Source organism: Anser anser (assembly GCF_964211835.1).
Source record: "Anser anser genome assembly, chromosome: 2".
In the NCBI taxonomy this organism is placed as follows: domain Eukaryota; kingdom Metazoa; phylum Chordata; class Aves; order Anseriformes; family Anatidae; genus Anser; species Anser anser.
In genome coordinates this window covers 61,260,456-61,283,251 of record NC_139721.1, presented here as the reverse complement: position 1 = coordinate 61,283,251, position 22,796 = coordinate 61,260,456, and the positions used below count along the sequence as shown (strand labels likewise).

The following is a 22,796-nucleotide window of genomic DNA, read 5'->3' as shown; positions in this document are numbered from 1 at the left end:
CTACTTCATATGTTTCCTTTAAAAAGTTGAATTGGTGAGTTGTTGTTATTGGTCAAACATGAACAATGTCTATTATGAAAATTGAGAACATTTCTACTATTATTTTGAAAAACTCTCCAAAACAAGAATAATCCAGAAGTTTTCAGCATTCCTAGTAGTCTTTTCTCATAAGATAGATTTCTGAGATCTGTGACCATTTCCTGGATTGTTTGCAGTTGATCGTACCCTTCCTGATCTGTGAATCCCCAAATGGAGTGAGATGTCAGTATGGGCTGAAGAAGATGCATTGCTAGCCCGTTATACTCCTGTTAATGCATTCTGCATGGCATTTTGCGGTTCTATTTAAATTTTTTTTACAGCACTATGTTGACTATGTTCAGGTTATGATTCACATACTAGGCCTACACACTAGGTCAGTTTTGCCATCTTCTATTTGTGCGAGTTGGGTTATTCCCTTGAGCTTTTATCTTTAATGATTTTCCTCTCCCTTTCCCTCTCCCCCTTCTCTTCTCTCATTTTTCTAATTAGTTTGGAGTTGTAATCTTTCCCTGAGAGTGCTTGCAGCCTGTTTCGGCTTCATATTTTCTTTCAATCTCATAAGCCTTTACCATAGTCCTTATTATTGCTGAACGGTACTAACAGTACCAGATCCTGGAGAGAGCACTAGAACCTAATACCTCCTTCTTTCATCACAGTATTACTGTGAACCACTGATACTCAGTAAGTCATTTTTTCTCTGCACCCACCTAACAGCTATTTCAGCTAGAGTTATTTGCTCTAGCTTGCTTTGAAAATGTCACATTAAACAGTGTCAGAGGTAAAGGTGTATAACACCTCCTCTGTTCACAAGGCCTGTTACCCTGCCATAAATGCACTTAGATGGGTTTAATGAGCTTTGTTCTTGTCAAAGTCATCTTGGTTGATGCTCTAATCTTTTTATTTATTATTTTTTTTAAACTTTCAGGTGCTTAGAAACTGTTTTTGCATTTGTTCTGGTGTATTCTTGTATTTATCCCAGGAAAAAGGGTATCATCTTCCTCTAAAAATATAAAAGGAAAAAAATGCCTCCCTTCTCCTAATGACATCTCATCAAGATGACATTTAAAAAAGGAGAAACAGAACGTCAAATTCAGTCCCATGCATTAGAACCGAAGTTATATTCAAATAGTTTTTTTTTGTTTTTTCTTCTGGATAATTTTTTAAGTTTATACTTATAAGATGTGAATTTAAATAAAAACGATCAAACTGATTTTGATTGGTAAAATAATAACCTTCAGATTAAAAGTTATAATCATCAATAGGTATTTCAGAAGGCACCAGTTTATCTCCCAAGAAAACTCCTATGAAGTATTTACTTAAATATTTTTCTGATGACCTCATAAATCATGATGCTACTCTATGGAGATGTAGCTGCAGCTGGAAGTTCACCAATCAATTTCTAAGAAAATATTGGGAATATTTTCTAACGTTGGTTTTTAAAAAGTAAAACCAAAGTAAAACAAAGCAAACCAAAGCTGTTGTTATCTCTTGGTCCTACTGTGCAGAACTCAAGGCCGCTCTTGTCTAGCTCTTTCACACCTTTGTAAGTGTTCCCACATCCTTCTCCCATTTTTATTTTTATTTTTATTTTTATTATTTTTATTTTTATTTTTATTATTTTTATTTTTATTTTTATTTATTTTTATTTTTATTTTTATATTTTTTTCAGTGAGTTAAATAGTTATCTGAAGGCAGAATGTGGCTGGACTTCTCCATAGCATTACGTATCATTAAATCTCCTCTGATTACAGGGCATTTAAAATAAAAGCCCTTCTGAAGATGTATTCAGACAAAAGGCAAAGAAAAATCTGGAAGTAATGTGCTGAATGTAAATTTCAATAAACGTTGGGAGAAATAGCTGGGTCTCTTCAGCAGCTTCATATATACTGTCTATGTGGAAATAAGTGGCTTTAAAAACGTTAGAAAACTGCAGGAGAAGGATCACAGCTGTACGCTTCCTGCATTTTGAGCATTATGTTATACAATATGTTTTCTGTCTTTCCACTTTAAAATCCTTTCTATGAATGCTTTATATATATATATATATATATATATAATTTTTTTTCCCTGCTTTTCAGCTTTTAAAGCAGACTGGTGATGTTTTCAGGTCTTTTCTTTTTTGTTATTTTTTTCACCATTTTTCTGATTGTTTTCTATCTACTGAACAGAGTGGCTCATTTAGGACTATATTTAACAAGATTTTTTACCAGCTTTGTCGTCATTCCAGGAAATAAGGTAGCATTTATATAATCAAGTCATGCTCTCACCACTGCTTTCCTGTACTTGCAAGGTAAAATGATAATTTTGTTTGTGATTCATTGAGGGTAATTATAGCATTCGCCAGAGTACATGTGGGCAGGTAAGTACATATACAAGTTAGATAATTGGGTCAATAGTGAACAATTTGTGCTTAACAGGACTTGATTTAATAAAGGTAGGTTTAATTTAAAATTAGATACCATTTGATAGAGAAGTTTCCACAGAAAGTAGAGATTCAAAAGCATCTTGTCAACGTATAACAAGAGTATGTGTGCCCTGTATCTTTGATATATAAACATAAATGCCATTTTTATGTTCAAGTCAGTTATTTGAACATCTGCCAAACTCACAAGTGCTGATAATAGTTTGGGACTCAATTTTGGATATCCAGAATTGGCTTGTCTAATGTGTAAGCTTTTGGATATTTGACTGTGAATAGCACATATTTTGTCTTTCTACTTTTGCCTTTGATGTAAACCTACAGTTAAGGTGAAGAATGAACAAGAGAAAGGGGATATATATATATTTCAAAGGAAAGACCTTCTGGATAACTGCAATAGCAATCCTGGCATGTTGGGGGACTGGCACAGGCTGACTAGACAGGTAGTCATGGCTCTTTTGCTGCCTTCTGCAGCGTCCTGCCTTCAGCAGCTACTGCCTTCATCTGTGCCTACAGTTCTCATTGACAGCATTCAAATACCCAGAACAGGGGTGCATGAGATGGCTATTCTCATGATTTTTTCTAAGCTTTGCTCTACAGTACTTATGTTTTTCATTCCAAGCTTTCAGATTTTTTCTCAAAATCAGAATTTACTAATGTGAAAGAGACAAAAAGGACAGCTTGGTAGATAGAGACGTTGTGAGCAGGGGGAAGCCCTCATTCAGACCTCTTCTCTGTGTAACTCAAAGCACAATTTTCTTCTCAGGCTGCCGTGATGCAAAACTGGATCCCTAACGTCATAAGGTGGTTCTTTGGACTATCACAAAAAGTAAAATTAGAAAATTACAAAAAGCAAAAGAAAAATACCCCACTTCTTCTAAACTCAAGGTAATGATTTCTTCCTCAGAATTAAAATGATTTAAATGTTTTAGCTTCTGTAAACAGGATCTTTCATTATCTACTGACCTCCTGCAATCCTTACATGATGGTTCAAGTTGTTACCATCTTCTGAACTACAAATTGAAATCAAAATTACTTGCTATACTGCTCAAATAATTGGTACCAATCCCAACCTCTCTCTGCATTTCCAGCCTCTAAAATGGTAATTAGGTAGAGAGAGCACAAACTGAAACCGTCAAACTTTTGTGTTCCAAATTTGGATGTGACTGGGTTTGAATCTACTGCACTTTCTGTAAATGTCGTAAGGAGATAATTTTTTCTCTACAGAACCCATAACGTGTGGGCTACTGTGCATATGTTAAATACAGAACCTGACCTCATCTGTGTGTCAGTGTACCAATTTACACATTTTTTATGTCATGATGTGGCTGTAAGTAATCACATGTGAAACTACACTCACAGCACAAATGAAAACTGGACCTCACATTGATTCATTTTCTGTTCTCCAACTTCTTATATAGACCAAGCATGGTCTCAAAGTTACTGCCCACGTCAGGAAATGCTGAAATGGTCCTTTGGGTGCTGCAGTTTTATTTCTTCCTTTTGTCTTTTACAAACACTTTTGCCTCTGACCTGGTATAATACGTGCAACTTTTCCCAAATAATAACAAGGAAAAAAAGAAACTTATTAACACTTATGACAAGTTTCTTCTTTAACTAACGGATTTAACATTACAAGGTTATTAACACTAATTTCTGTTTTCCATAAATAAAAGTTTGTAATACTGCATCACCTAACAAGTAAAAAAACCATGTGAGATATTAATATTATATGAAAATGATTCATTATGTGATGATGATTCAAAATATGAAAATGGGAAGTGAGGTTGCTTTAAAAAATAAACCAGTTCCAGACCTTGTTTATGATTTTTTTTTCCATATTCAACTTTTCTCATTTCTAAGTTTGCTCATGTTCTCTGTTTCTGCTTTTGCACTAGTTCTAACTTCTTGTCAGCTAAGATAGATAGCATTGAAATGATTTTTTACTTAAAAAGAAATGTAAAATTAAAAGAAAATACAAAACTGCTATAACAGTTCTGATTACAGTTCTCCTTCTCCCTTCCACTCCTGACAAGAAGTGGAGGGAGATAGCTGCACTGAATCTTTTTTTTTTTTTTTTTTTCTTTTTTCTTGCAAAGGATGATCTACTTGAACTCCTTGTTCCAGGAATTTCAGCAAGGAACATGACAGAAGTAAAGAGATCACAGACCAAGAAAAACTTAGAGAAGACAAGGTATCAGATAATTTGTTGCTTAAGACTTTTGTTTGTGGTGTTTACTATTACCACTTCTGTTATAAAATCAGAAATTCTAAAAGTTAGGTGGCTTAAACAGGATTACCCTGTACTGTTATTTTTTAAATGAGAAAAGTGATGCATCAAAATCATCATCAGGGCACTGCTTGTGAAGGCACTTGCTTTCCTGGGGGCTGGGAGCAGTGGGGGCTCCCTAAAGGCTGTCAGGGCAGTGTATTGGAAGTGTATTTTTTTTTTTTTTTTAGTGAATGTAGGAGCACCAAAATCCCAAGTCATGGATCAGGACTCTCTTTGTTATAGAAGCTGTAAAGACATAACAAAGAGATTATATCCCTCCAAAAAGCACAGAGAAAATGTGGAGAGTAAAACAAAGCATGAGGTGATAGTGGCTGGTGTAGAGGTTTCTGAACACACCAGTTCTAGCTGCTGTTGAATTTACTTGTAGGCATCTGAAGGGAAGAAGGTTTTGGGAGGTTAATCAATTTGCTCTGCTGATGTTCACTGGGGGATCCTCTCTGGCATGGGTGATGTGGGAAGCACAAAGGTCTTACAACCTCGTGATTCATTTTCCAAGTGTAAGTGGCCATTGCAAGGCCCTGCGAGCTAGGTGCTGTGTTTCTATAGTAAAAAACCTGCTCCTTTCCCCAAGGAGTTCATAACCTGAATAAACTGTAGACAAAAGATTTATGGAGAGTTTCAATTAGATGGTTTTTAAATCACATAAAGTCTGTAGTGAACTTGGTTGAACTTCGGGTCCTGAATTCCAGTCCAATGGCTTAACTACTAAGTCATCTATTCTGACTCCTAGAGTTTTTTCCAGTATTCCTGTCAAATTAAGGCGTGTGTTATATTTTTTATTATTATTATTATTTTTATTTATTTTATATTAAGGAACTGGAAACATGTATTTTGACTATAAGTGGTGATCCAGTTGTGAGTCTGTAATGGTGTCAACGATTTTTTTTAAATGTCTTGAGGTTTTACTCTACATATTAATATCTACACAAGCAACCTCACTGAACTGTTTTCTGCTTGTGTGTGACCATATTTTGCATTCATGTTACTCACTCTACTTTGATAGCACAGATGTGAAAAGGACAAAAAGAGAAAAGGCAGCTATACCAACACATGTTAAAACTGTATGTGTTTCTGTAAGAGGGAGATAACATGCATTTATGTGCAACCTCTTGTACACTCTTCACGTGTGATAATCTGATTTGCAGTTGCAGTTTTGACGGGCACATCCATTTGTAAATGCAGGAAAGAGGCATACAACTTAAAACAGGATCCCTGTTTTAGTCCGTTTCTTTTTGTTTTGTTGCTGTGTGTCAGGCAGGCATCCTTGTACCTTTTGTCTCTCAGAGCAATTGGATTTGGTCTTCCAGTCATGCCTACCTTGATAGTCCAACAAGCTGAATGGCATTTGAACAGTTACATACCATTTTTATTGTGTACTTTTAATGACTATTACCATAGCACCAAACTGAAAAGTATTATGATAAAACTGCCTTTTTTTTTTTTTTTAATACCTGCAGGCTTTTGCATATCTCGTAATACTATATTTAAACATTCTGTGATGAACCAATTTCATTTTAAAATATGCAAATTATAACAGCAGGCTTTTTTAACATTTTTAAATGGTCTTTGTCTAATAAAATGAGTCATTTTTCACTTATCAAATTCAGAAATGCAATTGCATACAGCTATTCTCGTTCTACTAAATGAGAGGAGGAACAATATTTCTTTTATTGCCTGTCAGTTCTGAATTACTTTAAGTGCATTGTGGGTGGACTGTGCTCCTATGCTCTCTCTTCAGCAGAGCACCCAGAAATCAATCAGGGTCTAAACTCACCTTTTCATTAGAGTGGGTTTGACTGGTGATTCAAAAGAGTACTGCAAATAGAACCTATGATTTTTCTTCAAGCAAAATGATATTTTGTTTTTATTAGTACCTCAGTTCTACTTAAAGTGTAGCATGTCACCTTTTTTCCAACATGGTGGTTGCAAACTAAGGTTGCTAAGACTAGCTATATTCACTGTTAGTGCACCAGAGTGTGAGGTCTTCCAAGAGGCCCTTCTTTCTTCCCTGTGATTTTATGTTGTTAAAAAAAAAAAATAGGGATGAACTTTGTCATCCTAAAATAAAGCATGTTTCTTAGGTGAAAATGAATGCAAGAAAATTTCTAAAACACTGTATGGCCACAGTATTCAGATCATTATTTTCAGTGGAGGCAAATTTATCTCCAAGCTGCTATTTGTTACTAGATCTTCTTTTAAGCTGTATTCTAGAAAAAAAGAAAAAAGAAAAAGAATAAAAATGTATATGATAGGATTCTAAAAATATAAATTTATGTTGGCTGCCCTTGAGGTCTACTGTCGTTGATGTAGGAAGGTGAGTAAAGCTGACATGAGCTCTTCTAGAAACCATGTTCATAAACTGTTGTGAGATATCTTTCTAATATCTTTATTTACTTTGCCCCATGAAGACCTGTAATATGTGGGCTTGCTTTTTTTAAAATATTGAATGAGTCTAAACAACATTAATGGAAGCTGTGTAGTATGTGCTGAGCAGTTTGATATTAGAAGTTGCTGCAGGCATTTATCTAACACAATAAAAAATGGTAATACTTTGCATTATTTGAGATGTTCTGTCTTTGTCTTGCTAGGTCTTTCTTATACCTGAAATAGAATATTTATTGAAAGATCTTGATAGAATTACATCTGTATTATCCAATGCAAAAGTCTGTCCTTCAGAAAGTATATGAAGAAATGTTCAAATGTTACTTTGTTCTCATATCAAAATACTCCCTAGATGAAGCTATGGTGTGTAGAAATTACTGTAGCGGCACAAAATAGAGACACTCCTGATCCGTCCTCTAAATAACCCATCACCTTTGAGGTTCCAAGATGTGGCTGGAGTTCATATAGGTATAACTTGTCTGGCTTTAAAAGAGACAATTTGGTACTGCTGGCACTGCAGAGAATTATGGATCATGGGAGACATTTTGACTAAGGCCTCTGGACAAACTTCTGGCTCTGTGAAACCCAAGCTGACCTTTCAAACAGATACCAAGCTAATGTATGTCCACATTAGCTGGAATTGCAATCTGGGCTGTGGTAGAGAGATGCCATGAGCATAATCAAACAAGGTTACAGTGTCAAAATCAACCAGACTTTACAGGATTATGCAACTAAAGGGCCTTTTTAATTAGGGAAGCAGATAAAATCATGAGAAATTCATTGAGATTTAAATACTTCTTGCTATCAGGAATAGCGTAGCAAGCAGGACCAGGGAGGCGATCGTTCCCCTGTACTCAGCTCTGGTGAGGCGACACCTCGAGTACTGTGTTCAGGTTTGGGCCTCTTGGTACAGGAAGGACATCAAGGCCCTGAAAAGTGTCCAGAGAAGGGCTGCAAAACTGGTGAAGGGCCTGGAACATAAGTCCTATGAGGAGCGGCTGAGGGATCTGGGGTTGTTTAGTCTGGAGAGGAAGAGGCTCAGGGGAGACCTTATTGCTCTCTACAACTACCCGGAAGGAAGTGGTGGGGAGCTGGGGGTCGGTCTCTTCTCACAGGTAACTTATGGTAAGACAAGAGGGAATGCCTTCAAGTTGCACCAAGGGAGGTTTAGTTTGGAAATTAGGAGAAATTTATTCTCAGAAAGAGCAGTCAGGCATTGGAACAGCTTGCCTAGGGAAGTGGAGGAGTCACCATTCCTGGGGGTGGTATTTAAGGAAAGGTTGGATGTGACGCTTAGGGACATGGATTAGTGGGTGACATTGGTAGTAGTGTGATTGTTGGACCAGATGATCTTGGAGGTCTCTTTCAACCCTAATTATTCTATGATTTAAGCTTATCGATAAGATGTTCTTTAAAATGGGTCTTTGATAAAAGAGGGTAAGGTGAACTATAGAAGATTATCAACTGCTCCTTGTCTTTGCTAACTTTTCTCAGGACTAACTGGTACAGTGGATGGAAAGATAATTTTGAAGGGTTGTATTCATGATATAGTAATAGAGAATGCCTGCCTCTCTACATTGTGGGTACTGACAGTATGTGAATCTGGTAATAAGGTTAATGCTCAGCAGTTTTGCCAATATTAGACTCATGTACTCTGCACTTTAGCTTTTCCAACAACATCTTTGTGCACAGTGTGTTTTCTCTTCAGCCAACAAAAGAACTGCCCAAGTGATCTGTGATCTCAAAAGTCCTGTTTTTTATAGTTAAAATGTTAATTACTGAAGAACTAGGAAGGCTGAGAGTAAAAACCCTCAGAAATATTTGATTTGTTTGTCGTTGTTTATGTTTTAGAGAACAAATCATCCAATTTTCACCAAAGGTGATGACTGTGAAAATACTGGCAAACTTTAAGTGTGAACCTGCCCTGGGATGCTGATACCAGTGCCCCATACTGTAGCCTCTTGCTTACATCCTTCCTGGGCAAGATGATTTATTTATGACATGGATTTTCTCTGTATTTAGTCTGATCCATTTAATCCATTCCTCAGTGAAATACAGGGGTAAGAATGGAGAATTAAGGGATTTTCTTTGATTATAAGGAAAAGATGAAGGAAAGAAAAGCATTAGAATTGTTTTTTAGTTCTGCTCTTTCTGCAAATAATCCTAAACCACATTTTCATCATTGGAAATGCCTAGCTTTCTAGCTTTGTCCCTACTTTTAAAAGAAATGAATTCATCTTCTGTCTTGGCATTTGCAACTGAATATATATCCTCTAATTTAAGCAAGATACATTTGCATATTGACAGACATAATATCAGCAGTTGATTCTAAGGTTTTGATTTTTGAAAGAATAAAAACAGTGTCTGGTCCAACTAAATACCAAGACAGGTACAACCAGTAGAGTAGACTTATGTGGCTGTTCACACAGAAAGCACAAAATGTTTTGCCCTTTTTCTTCTTGTTTTGGAGTTAATGTATATTGTAAATTGTCATCGCTTTGTTAACATTCTGGGCATCATGTTGGTGCTTTTGGTCTTTGCCGAGTGAGTGCTGAAGCAGTTTGTTGGATGTTAATGATCAATGATCCTGAAATGCCCAGGGGTACACTTAATGTGACTACAAGTCTCTTTATGCTGGAATATGAGTGTCCTTGTGGCATAATGCTCTAAGGATTTAGACAAAGAAAAGTTTTGGTTTGTACACTTGAAAGTCTATCTAGTTTTTGTTTTTTTACTTGTTTTTCTCTCCCTACTTATGAAGGAGGGCCTTATGAACATTATTACCTGATGGCTTGCTTCTAGTGTAAACTGGAAATACTTGAACCCATGGTAGTGGTGTTATCAGTGGCAGCATTCAGGCTAGTTTGTCTTGAAGAGTGTATTTCTGAATATCAGGGCAGGTGTCATAAATTTATAGTCTGGTGCTTTTCTGTACTGTACTGAAGTTACATGCAACAAAATGATTTTGTAGGCAGATAGCTCCTTGCAATCCAGCTAGTTTAAAGGTGTGTGGAATATTACACCAGGGCATTTTATGTAGACATATTTAAGGACATATTTGATGTTAAGTGTATTTTTGCTGAAATAGTGCCCCCAAGAAACAACACCTTGCAGAGTTAAGTCCCTGGCAAAGTGAGGTACCACAGCAAGCCTGGGAAGATAATCCACTTTGGAGTGATACAATATCTAACAGCCTTCCTCTTTCCCCCTCCACCTCCTTGCTAAACACCTCCTCTCAAACATATCATGGACATATGGCATCATGTCAGTTTAGTTATCACTCTAAAACAACAACAAAAAAGGCCATTTCGTTTCCAAACTGAAAAAGAAAAAATATATATTTTTAAACATTTGGCATGTAATTTGGGGATCTCTTTCTTAAAAATAGAAGTAAATAAAGGTCTCTTTAAAAAAGACGTCTTTATTACTGTGAAGTATTTGGTATTTCTTACATTTATTAGGAATACTCAGAATATCACCAAAAATGTCATGCTTCTAGCTAATTTCTAAAGACAAAAGGACAGCTGATTGATACAATACCCTCTCCTCCAAGTTATGGAGCTGAGACTAAACAGTAAACAGCCTCAGTCCCAAAGGAGTTAGTTTCAGAAAAAAACCCACACCATAAATTGCTAATATTGGTGCTTTAATCAGAATAGGTCTTGCAACCTTTATTCTCAAGACACTGTAATTAGATCAATTTAGCACATACTTCACTATAAATCTAGCAAATTATCTCTGAAATAGGCTTAGTAGAGAGTTCAGTTTTAAAGCAACGAGAATTAAGCTGATTTTAGTGTTTCTTAAGGTGCAATAGGTATAAAATACAGTAGGATCTAATGAAAAATGTAACTTTTATTACGGCAAAACAGCAAGTCTGAAAATACAGTAAGAGTAAATTTTTGATGATTAAATTTTGAGGAGGTGGTTTTGAGATAATCTGAAGGGATTTTTATGCAGAACAGTCTGTTGAACCTGTTAGGGACAGAGTTCAACAGGAGAATGTGGGTAGAACTGAATGTCTCAGAAGAAATTCAACCACTAGTGGAAGTTAGAACTTAAAATGAGAAGATTGCTTCTGATGAATGCCTTCTATTTAACCTATATTATCTCAGCTTTCAGAACCTATTCTCTTATTGACTTTAGGATGTTGCAGCAATGGGAGAATAATTATTCATATTTTAGTTAGAAAAGGACATATAATGTGTTCAGTTTATGTTCCTCATGTAGTGTTAGCTGACTAATTATCACCTCCAAAAGTGATAATGGTTGACATTAAAAGCAATTGAAAATGGAAATTTTCTCTTCTAAGCCTAGTGAAGAATAGTAATCATATACTACTAAAAGTTAGCTTTTGGCACATACAGTTTCTTAGTGTTGATCTCTCTCCTGCTATTTTAAGTCTTTTTCAACAAGAGCACAACTGATCTCTTGAGGGGTATTACCATCTGCTTTTCTGCTAATGTAATGAAGTGATCATCCAAAAAGAAAATGAACAATTTCCTCCTAAAGAGTATTTCTACCATTAATGTTTAGATACTAAACTGTTGAACTATTGATACTCAGATCTTATTTTCAGAAACATTAACTTCTGCAGTTCTTGTTGATCTGTAGCAGCTATCCCCATCAGGGTCTTTTTGATTGATTTGTGTCCTAATCCTAACTGGGAAGTAAACATAATGATATTTCCTTTCCCTTTCCCAGTTATGCTGACTTAAAATTGTGAAAAGGGACATGTAGTAAATCCAACAGTAATCCTGAATTCTATATAAATATATTATGGGCAGTCCTTGATGATCCTTGAAATCTTTCCCATTCTTACCTGAGTGCATAAGATGGTCTTAATATTTGATTCTCAAATAATTTCCTTAGTGATAGATTACTATGACTTTCCTGTTTTATTTTTTATTTATTTTTCAAACAGACAGGTTAAAAATGCTGGCCCATGCTGGTTTTGTTTATGTTTTATTTATCTAAATAACAAATCATAGAGTCATAGAATGGTTTGGGTTGAAAGGGACCTTAAAGATTATCTAATTTCAACGCCCCTGCCATGGGCAGGGACACCTTCCACTAGACCAGATTGGCCAGGGCCCCATCCAGCCTGGCTTTGAACACCTCCAGGGATGGGACATCCACAGCTTTTCTGGGCAACCTCTTCCAGTGCCTCACCACGCTCTGAGTATAGAATTTCCTCCTAATAGCTAATCTAAACCTACCCTCTTTTAGCTTAAAGCCATTACTCCTTGTCCTAACCCTATACTCCCTGAGAGAGTCCCTCCCCAGCTTCCTTGTAGGCCCCCTTTCGGTATTGGAAGGCTACTTGAGGCTTCCTTGAGGAAGACTACTTGAGGCTTTGAAGGCTACTTCAGCTATTGGAAGGCTATAAGGTCTCTCCAGAGCCTTCTCTTCTCCAGGCTGAACAACCCCAACTCCCTCAGCCTGTCTTTGTAGGAGAGGTGCTCTAGCCCTATGACCATCCTTGTGGCCCTTCTCTGGACTCATTCTAATACATCCATGTCCTTCTTGTGGTGGGGGCCCCAGAACTGAACACAGTACTGCAGCTGGGGTCTCACGAGAGCAGAGTAGAGGGGGAAAATCACCTCCCTCAACGTGCTGGCCACACTTTTGATGCAGCTCAGGATATGGATGGCTTTCTGGTCTACAAGCACTCACTGCTGGCTAATGTTGAGCTTCTCATTCACCAACACCCCAAAATCCTCCAAAGGGCTGCTCTCAATCCAGCCATTACTCAGCCTGTATTCATGTTTTGGAATGCCTTGATCCAGGTGCGGGATGATAAAAATGTTGATAAATACTGTCCTCCAGCTTCTTTCAAGAGCAAGGTTACAATTAACTTGAGTAAGAACAAATCACATAAGGATTCTGGCCTTCCTGTATTTGCAAACTCTCTCTCTTGTCCATTCAGGAGTATTCAAGAAGCTGGGATATAATCTGATTTGAGTGGCTGTTTAAAGAGGAAAAGGTGGAGCTCTTTGATGTGTGGTAGTTGCAGGAGGGAGAAATTGAGCTTGTGTCTAGGAAGCAAAATAAAGGCTTTATGTCACATTGCAACATTTGAGCATTTGAAAATGGTGAATTCTCAACCCACAAGATCATTCTAAAAATCCAAAATTACTCTTTAGAGTCATGTGATTCTGACTCTCACCTCTCAAGCTGTACTCTTGTAGTAATTTGAAGTGTTTTTTTCAGCTATGAAGGCAGAGACTGTAGAAATTAATGGGGCTTGATGTTCTCGTATAGTCACTTAACTCCTAGTAGATAGGGTCTCAGAGGAAGACATACAAAAGCATGCAGTGGAATGATTGCATTACAAGGCAGTGACACTGTCAGGCTTTTTGCATTTCCTTTGCCTTGATTTGGTGATTTTATACAACGTTTTTTGTGTATAGCAACTTAACTGTTTTATAACACAGCGGTGGATTCTTTCCTTACTTTTCTGGTTCTGGGGAGTAAGCTCATTCAGTCACAGGTGACAACATTTAGATATTGTGAGAAGAACGCAATGGAGCTTTGCCAAAGATCAACTGAATTCAGGAAACGCATAGGCTGAAGACTGACCTAGTCAAGTTCTGTTACATGGATATTATTCACATTCTTGCCACTCTTTGCATATTGCAGAAGTTTTAATTGTAGCTTCTGCTCTTGTTAGTGATTTTGTCACAGTAGACAAATGACAAAATTAAAAACGGATGTTATAGTATCTAAAACCATACAGCAATTAGCCAGCTGCAATCAGGAATTTTGGCATATGTCCAAATAATGCTAAGCATACCGACTCTAGATGTTTTATTTATACATAGTAAGTGGTAGTGTTATTAAGAAACCTGACACTTAATTACTTTTACAACCTTAATACAAAATTCAAGCTGTGTTTCTAAGATGCATACATTTTTGTCTTTGGGAAGAATATATCTATCTGAGAAGTCAGCAATTTTAAGGTTGCACCAAATAATTAGAAACCAAATTTATTCCTAATAGTGTTTCTTACTAATGGTGGACTGTTGTGAGAAAATAAGTAAAAAATATGTTTTGATGCATTGTTTATCCTTGGTCAGGTGCCCCCAAAAGTACATTTTTTTTCTCCATTGAATTAAAGAAATAATAAATAAAGCAACCAATTATTACAATGGGTGTGGAATCCTACTGGGACCCTGTTTATACATAAACATTATATATTGACATCTAGGAGCTATGTGACTGACAGTAAAAATGCGGCAAGATATTTTACGATATGGATAGTATATTGTCCATTACAATTTGTTGCCCCAATAATACAGTTTCTAATTCTGAAGACCAACAATTTCTTTTGTACTTTTTTTTTTTGTTTGTTTGTTTTATTTAAGGAGGAAATGGGATACACTGTCTCACTAGACAAATTCCTTCTGAAATCAAGGGATGGAAGAATATTCAGGAAAAGTATTATTACATAATTGCTTAGTTTTTGTACTTAAGTGCTTACTGTTGTTAATCATCAGAACCAGAAGAAAGTGGGTGAGATAGAGCTTGTTCTGACCAAGCATAGCTCTTGTCCAAAACAATGTTATTCTGTGCAGGTCCAGGTGTTAAACAGTGTGTGCACGAGCAGAGGATATCTGTAGGGAGTTTTTTCTGTTTTCAACTCCTTTCACAGTCTTTACAACATGACTGACAGGTGTAGGTTTAGCTGAGACAGTAAAAGGAAATTTACCTCTTAGTCTCCCACTCCTCTGCCAAAATCAGTGCCACTAACATGAAGCTTGTATCAGCCTCCTGGAACGAGCTGCACTGGGAGCAGTACGAGAAGGTGAGAAAGATTTGGCAAACCTAGTGTGGGTGCCTTTTTAGCAGGAATAACTGGAGAAAAGATGGCGTGCGGCTCTCGCTATTTTAATGGGTGAGAGGGGGATTGTGCTGTGTTTTGCTTCAAAATAATTAGTGAATTCCTACTCCTCTAACCAACGGCAAAACTCTATTTGAATGTAAATCAGAAAGAGATAGGTGTCTTGTTCCATGATTTTTAGTCATTTTTAAGTTTTCAAAAAAAAATCATGTTACTGGGGATAAAGTATTTAGATTTCAAGAAACAACAAAACAAAGAAATAACAGCAACAGCAAAACAACCTAGCCATATATACCTTTGTGATAGTGTCGTTTTAGATTTTTTTTTTTAAATGTGTTCTGTAATTTTAACATTTTATATGGGGGAAAAATCATCTGATCTCTGTTAATGTGTTTCAGTTTGTGTGACTGTAGCCTCCTTGTGAGTTCATCAAACTACTGAACATATCATGGACTATTTAATTTTATGGAATTGCATACTTTCCCCCTTCCAGTTCAAACAGACTGGCATGGTTATTTGGGGTAAAGTCACATAAAATTCTATTTCTCTTCCATTGTTGTTGTTATAGTTGATGTGAAGCTCGCAAAGGTTTAGCTACTTCTGTATCTCTGAGGCTAATACAACCTCCCAGCCTTTTTAGATACAGGTTAAAACATGGAAGAAGAACCTCCAGACCATAGAATACAAATACAATAGGAAAAAATCCTGACATCCTTGTTCAGAGGTCAAAAAGATTTAGCCAATACAAGAGAAAATGAAAGGGAATGGAAAAAGATGATATACTTAAGATAAAAGTAGGGATAATTGGTTTAACAACTGAAGAAGTAACTTTTGTAAACTTTTCTTTATGCTTGAAACTAGGGATATTAGCAATCATAGACAAGCCCTACTTAAGAACTGGAGACCCAGACCTATCCTCAGTTTATTAAATCCACTCAGAACATCTTTGCTACGACCTTTTCATTTCAGGTACTTTAAAGGTAATTGTGTTTTGGAAAATTCAGAAGATATTGTACATTTCAGATTAGACTAATATCATACATAAAATGACCCTGTCAAGAAACGATACACAAGAGTACTTGAAAAAGGTCCGTGAGAATTTTTTTGAAACAACAGGTCATTCTTTAGATTTCCTTCAATAAATACTAAGGGGTCCAATTTAAAAGTCTGTGATCTGAGTTCACCCTTGATGAAACTGAAGTGGCTTCAAAGGCATTACAGCAGGGAACAATCTGTTCCAGAATGCGTTTTTCCCTTAATGGTGCCATAGGGTGACATAGTGCCATGGCTGTAGGGGACAGCTTCTGCACGGAGAATTCATGGGACTGAAATTGGATATTAAACTGAAGTTAACCCTGTGGGGGTTGAGTTATCAAGGATGCAGGTATTTCAGTAATGAATACTCCCATCACGTAACTTGGAAATCATACAGCCTGACACTTTGGAAAGACTAAAAATTATCACACAATAAAAATGTACATTACATTAAGAAAGGTTGTGTATTTGAACAGAGTTTGATGACATCATCTTCACAGATTTTAAAAACCGTATCTGTAAGTTAATTTCAAGGCTGCATACAGCAAATTTAGTGTCAGTTCTGCCTACCTTGTATTATATCCATGCTAAATCTTAGGTATCAGTCAATGACCTGTGAAAAAGGAATACACCTTGTTGACAAGGATTATGTTATCTATGAATGATAATTCAGATTTAGCACAATTTGGTAGCCTGAACAAGCAAATTGCAAATTAAACTGTACTGAAGAAGAGCTCACACTTTGCCAAAGGTGTGACATTATTATGATCAAAAGTCAGATCATTTCTTTGGTCTCTGTTACAACTAGCTAGCTAACCCCCCCCCCCTTTTTTTTTTTTTCAAAACTCAAAATACTTTTGAATGGTGTTTTTCTTTCATTCTGTTCCCTGTTGTTTCCCCCCATATTCTATTATGTCTGATTTTGCATAGGAAAATATAAAGAAATAATGAGGGACCAGGAGAGGCTGTTGTAATGTTTCAGTTGCTGTTAAGAACAGGTTACTGGAAATGTCAACAGAGACCTGATTCCTGTGAGCTCTTCAGCTCATTAAGTTTGAGAGGATGTAAGCCCGTTCAGATGTTTCCCTGAATTAAACCTTGAAAACTTTTGAAATTCACTCATTGTTATTTATCCTGGGCTTGAATATAGCAAACCATTAAGTAAAAAAAGCCTTGTCTTACATGGAACAGGAAGGGAAGGAAGAGCTGAAGTGATGGCTCAGGGCTGAGATGTCAGGGCAGGCAAAATGGCAGTAGGTGAGACATTAGCAGGATTTGCTCCCACTTTTTGCTTTCTTTTCCCCTCCAGGTGAACTCATTTGGTACTTTATTTTAGTGGCTATGTTGTGCCCCTGCCCTGTGCTCGTTGCCAGGATTGTAGGGGGATGAAGTGGGATTAATTAAGGTCATTTGCATTTGTGTACATCCAGTGACCTCTTTCACAAACTGGTGAAAAAAATGGATCTGTTTTTTTTTGTTTGTTTCTTTTTCCTGCAGAAATACGAACACCCTCAGGAATGAGTGGCGATGAGTAAATTTCACAGCAGACTAGACTACATGTACAGGCTCTTAAGAATCCGCTTTCTACTGATATTTTCTTGGAACTGAGGGAAGATATGGACTTGCCTTCATCCACACAGCATGCTTGATTTTACTGCCTTTAAGGCTGTGTTGCAACCTTGCTTGCTACAGGAATGTTAGGGCCACTTTGCCCTAACTCCCTTCTCTTTTCTCTCTCTCCAGACCCTCTTGCCACTGCCAGAGATCGTCACTGCGTGCTCTGTCTGGCACAGACAGGTAGTCTGCTAGTGCCAACGGGGATGCAAGCAGCAGCCACCACTGCCAAATCCCTGCTCTGCCACTGGCTGGGGGCCTGGCCTGTGATGGCAACCCCTTCCTCACTGCTTGGCTTTCCCTCCACAGTGTCCTGTGGGGAACCAGGAGCATCCTGTAGGCCCTGGTCCAGCCCCTGTGTCTCCAGCTGGACAGTGCTGTGCCAGCCTAATAAGCTATTGAGTGCCAAGAATAGGTGACTTCGTGCTGTGGGGCTACAGCTGTAGCGTTTTGTAGGAGTCTGTTGCATTAAGATGTCAAACTGTAACATTCTATATGTGAGCTGTATTTTCCTGGTGTAATGAAGGTTGACTGAGGCTGTAAAGAGGTGGGGGTTGGTCTGTTCTCCTACGTGCCTGGTGACAGGACAAGGGGGAATGGGCGAAAGTTGCGACAGGGGAGTTTTAGGTTGGATGTTAGGAAGTACTTCTTTACCGAAAGGGTTATTAAGCATTGGAACGGGCTGCCCAGGGAGGTGGTGGAGTCACCATCCCTGGAGGTCTTTAAAAGACGTTTAGATGTAGAGCTTAGCGATATGGTTTAGTGGAGTGCTTAGTGTTAGGTCGGAGGTTGGACTTGATGATCTTGAGGTCTCTTCCAACCTAGAAATCTGTGATACTGTGACCCATCACTTTGAACAGCGTTGCGGACAATTCTGAATCAGAGCTACCAGAGCCACTTTATTACAAAACTTTTCTTGCTTGATGTACAAAACTCCCTCTATGAGCAAAGCTGCCTAGCTCTTTATTATTCATGTACTGATGGTAATCAGCATCTTGGGACTGTTTTAAGCAATAGTTTTCTGCTTAGACAGGTGTAAATGCACATTATCAAACATACCTATAACAAACTTTCTAAATCATTCATTTACAGGTTGTTAAGTGTTCATTTCTAAAGCATTCAGAATTTATTTTTAGTGTGCCTCTCCACACAGCTAAAATATGATGTTGCAGTTCCTTCATTTTTCTTCAACAGTGTTTCATGACACAGTTACGGTGCATCAGCATTATACATCACAGCTAATTAATGAAAAAATTAACTCAAGTTTTAGACCAGAAGAAACATTTTAATTGTCCCTAATGGAGAAAGTTAAAACTTCATGCCAAGGCAAGTTGCATAATTAATATGTACTCTTCAGAAGCTCACTATTTTCAGAATAGACTTTCAGGCATGTGATTTTGATTTTATGGTGTCTAATAACACCTGTAAACAGTCTGAGTGGGGGCAGTGTTTTCACTCTGAACGATGGCATCTGTGCATAGAAATTGAAGAGAAAAAAGATTTAGTTATTCATGTCATGTATTAAATGATACAAAACAAATCTGTCCTTGTCTTTTTCTTCCTTTGAATGTGTAGTTATATTTTCTTTTTGCTGAAGTTTATACAGGATTGACAGGAAAAGAAGCCTGTTCCAGGAGAGAAAAAAAAGAAAAAAAAACAATGTGGCTTTCACCTTTCTGCTAAAGCAGGGAAAGGGAAAGTATGTTTCCTAGTTTGCTACAATACACTTGGTGCAAGTATTTTCAGTGTGTTGGCTAGACAACCTAACAGAAATGGCCATTTTTCAGTCTAAAATATTAGGGGCAGTGGCAGTCTACAATTATTATATGAGTATTTTTGTCAGGTTCTGAGCTTGAAGATAAAATATTTCAATGTTCATTAATGCCAATAACAAGATGGAACATTTTGCATTACCATCAGAAGGACAAAAATATCCAGTAATCAGAACAAAAGGGTTATCTCAAATGCATGCTAAAAATAGAGGAAAACCTTATTTTCCAGTTCCAGTGTGCATTTAAGATAACCCACTGGACTGAGTTTAAGACCTCATATAGCTATAGCATGTTTTAGTATCCTGATTCAGTGCAGCTGTCAACAAACCTTTAACAGAATTTCATTGACTGAAAAAACATGCTTTTAACAGAATGTTGTAATTTCATCTGTCATGAAAAATTAAAATGTTTTCCTTACACATACTTCCTTCTGAGAATTTTTTTTGGAAGCTTTAATTCTAACACGTTTTAGCTACTTGGTAGGTCAGCACACCCAGATTTCAAGCAAGCTGGCTGGAGTTTTCATTTGGATTCTGGTGCTTCTTCACTCTCAGCCTCTGAGGTCTCATCTCAGCTGTCATCCCTCAGTAAAAGATGTGTGGTAAAGCAGCAAGAGAATTTCTAATATACAGCCTTAATCTGAGATTTCTTATTTGATTATCAGTAGAAAACACGTTTCCTCTACCTATTTTTAGAGATGAGGTTTTAGAGGTGTAAAAGTTTGCAACCTGATATTAAGGCTTGTTTATTTTAAACTAGAAACTCAAGCATTTGTTTTAAAGATTTATTTATTTATTTTTTTTTTCACTTTAAAACCAGGTATTTGGGCAGAGAAGGTCACACCAGTTGGTGCTCCAAAGGACCTGGATATTCTGATGCAGAAACTAAGAAGCTGCCTTAAAGATAGGCATGATCAGGCTAATATTCTCAATTTATTTTGTAGTTTTAGCAAAGTGGTACTCCACTACTACAGCAGAACTGGGTCCCATTTCATCTGAAGGAGAGTGTGAGTGGAGCAGAAGTGTGCCTCAGCATACACATCCTCCTAAATGTATCCTAAAGCATAGCTCTAGTAATTCAAAATGGTTTCTGGTCTTTCTGTTTGAGAGAAACTTGACCAAACTGTAGTCAATCAGAGAGAAAAAAGAATAATTGTACCTTAAACAAAGGTTTTGTCTGCTTAGCTAATGATGTTTTAAATGCTTTGGATTAATAATAATAAACGCATTTTATAAAATTTGGAGGAAATTCTTAAGTTCTATAGCTTTGATTCAATGATCCTCCACAATGTTTCTATTCTTGGCCTATGAAGAGTTGTGCATCTAGGATTGATATAAAAACAGCTAGTACTAAAAAACAATGTTATTTTTACTTTAAAATTCATCCAGTTTTTCTTATCTCTTGTAGTGTTTTGAATTTTTGGAGGAGGGACACGAATGTATGTGTGCTGGGAAAAATTTTTAGTGAAAATTGCTAAAGATATCTGATAAAAAAGCTACAGTTAATAATAATGCAAAGCTTTCAGCTGTATTTTGAAATGTATGTTTTGGAAAACAAAATTACTAGCAGTTATACCAACATCCGTGTTGAATCATTTCTCAGTGGGAAATAATAAAGACAGAACAAAAAGGTCTTGTAAGAAGAGAGACTACAGAAACAGATATTTTCAATCAGCAATGAAAGCTTCCATTTTTTGTAATTCCTTCAATGTTAAGCAAGTAAAAAATTGATAAATATACTATGTGGCAGAGCTCATGTAGTGGTTGTCCTGGAAAAGATTCCATTTTTGGCTTTAACTTTACAGAAAGAGTGAGAAAAAAATGTGATGGGGCTACAGTAAATCTTTCAATTTTCAAGATCCAAATAGAGTATCAAAACTGAATATTAAGAGAACTATTTTCTAGATAGTCTTTTTGCTCAATACATGCTAATCATATGTACTGTATTTTAGTGATCAGAATCACAGAATCATAGATTAACCTTAAATTGGGAAGACAGAGAATAGCTGTCTTCTAAAGATCTACTTAAATAATTCTAAAGTAGATGCATGTACAATACAATGTGTAAGCCAACAATAACTGGGATGAAGAAGCACTCTTCCTATTTAAAAAAGGAAGAGGTCTTAAAAGTGGTCTTAAAGAGGAACAGTCTTAGCATAGCGTAGTCATAAACTGCAAGAACTGGCTGCACTAAATAAGATATTGTCCAGCTGGTAATTTTCCAGGCAATATTGCCCAGGCGGTAATAAGAAGCTAGCTATATGGCTATGTTTTATAGTTGGATTGTGTTTACGTACAATGTACATGTTGCTGATCAGTTAGAATAAGCCATTAACACACAAGCCCAAATGTTAATCTAAATATCTAATATTGTCTTTGGCTTTTTTTTTTTTAATTTTGCTTTCACCATAATTTGAAGGAATATGAAGAAGCTGCTTACTGATTTTTTGAAGGTTTTAGTATAACTTAAGTATAGGAATGTAGATGCTTTTTTTTTTTTTTTTCTTTCTCTCTGTTTGACTGGCATCAAGGATAACTGAATAGAATTCATATTAAGTGTCACCTAGGAGATATATAAAAGGAGCTTTCGTTTACTGTCACTGTTTAGATATTTCAGGAGATATAAAAGAATGCTTTTGAGCTGTCAGCTATTAAAGGGAGCAAAAGCAGCTATTTTCTATTAAAGCCAAGCACAATATTTTAGGCAGTTATAAGATTTAGGATTAGCCCTAGGGCAAGGCTATAGACATGCAAAACCTCATCCTAGCCTCCAGTTAATTAATTTACTAAGGTATTTCTTTAGGGTACACAAACATGTATTTGCAAGATTTATTAGCTCTCTGCAATGATAATTTGCGAAGATAATATCATGAAGGATTTTTTTTTCTTTTTTAATCAATCAGTTAATATGTGATGCATATTCCTCAACTCTCTTTTGAGGTCTTTTTCAATTTAAGGGTAAGATTACATTTTAAAACACCTTAATCTGACCCTAATTTTACCTCAGTACCAATATGTTTGAATACAATTTGAATATATATATAATGGTTTGATCTGAGACACATTTCTGTGCCTTTTTTTCAGTGACTTTTTCTTTATACAGCACAACCCAAAACACTTTGTGAAGATTTTCATGTGCTTCATGCATTACCTGTGTCAATTTGTAATTCTACAGTTCTCTGGAACTTTAGTTCAAGTGGCAATAATATTCATTACATTGTATGGGTAGTGCTGGTGAAAATTGCTTTTACAATTATGATGCCTGAATGACAGACATTAAGAGCGTGTTTTTTGTCAATTAGAATTGCTTGGATTACTGACAAAGTATTGCTTTCTAATGTTGGATGAAGTGAAAAATATTGTAATTCAATATCAGTGTTTGCAAGGAAGAAGCTTTACT

At 36.6% G+C, this 22,796-nt stretch overlaps 1 protein-coding gene across 1 annotated transcript in view; it reads left to right on the top strand.

The window, feature by feature from the left end:
* Positions 1–22,450, top strand: part of FBXO15 (F-box protein 15) — a 199,821-nt gene extending 177,371 nt beyond the window's left edge. Inside the window, exons 28-30 of the mRNA XM_083825765.1 lie at positions 3,225–3,346; positions 4,558–4,652; positions 20,217–22,450. The gene's annotated coding sequence lies outside the window, so the exon portion shown is untranslated. The remainder of the gene's footprint in view (positions 1–3,224; positions 3,347–4,557; positions 4,653–20,216) is intronic.
* Positions 22,451–22,796: the final 346 nt, after the last annotated feature.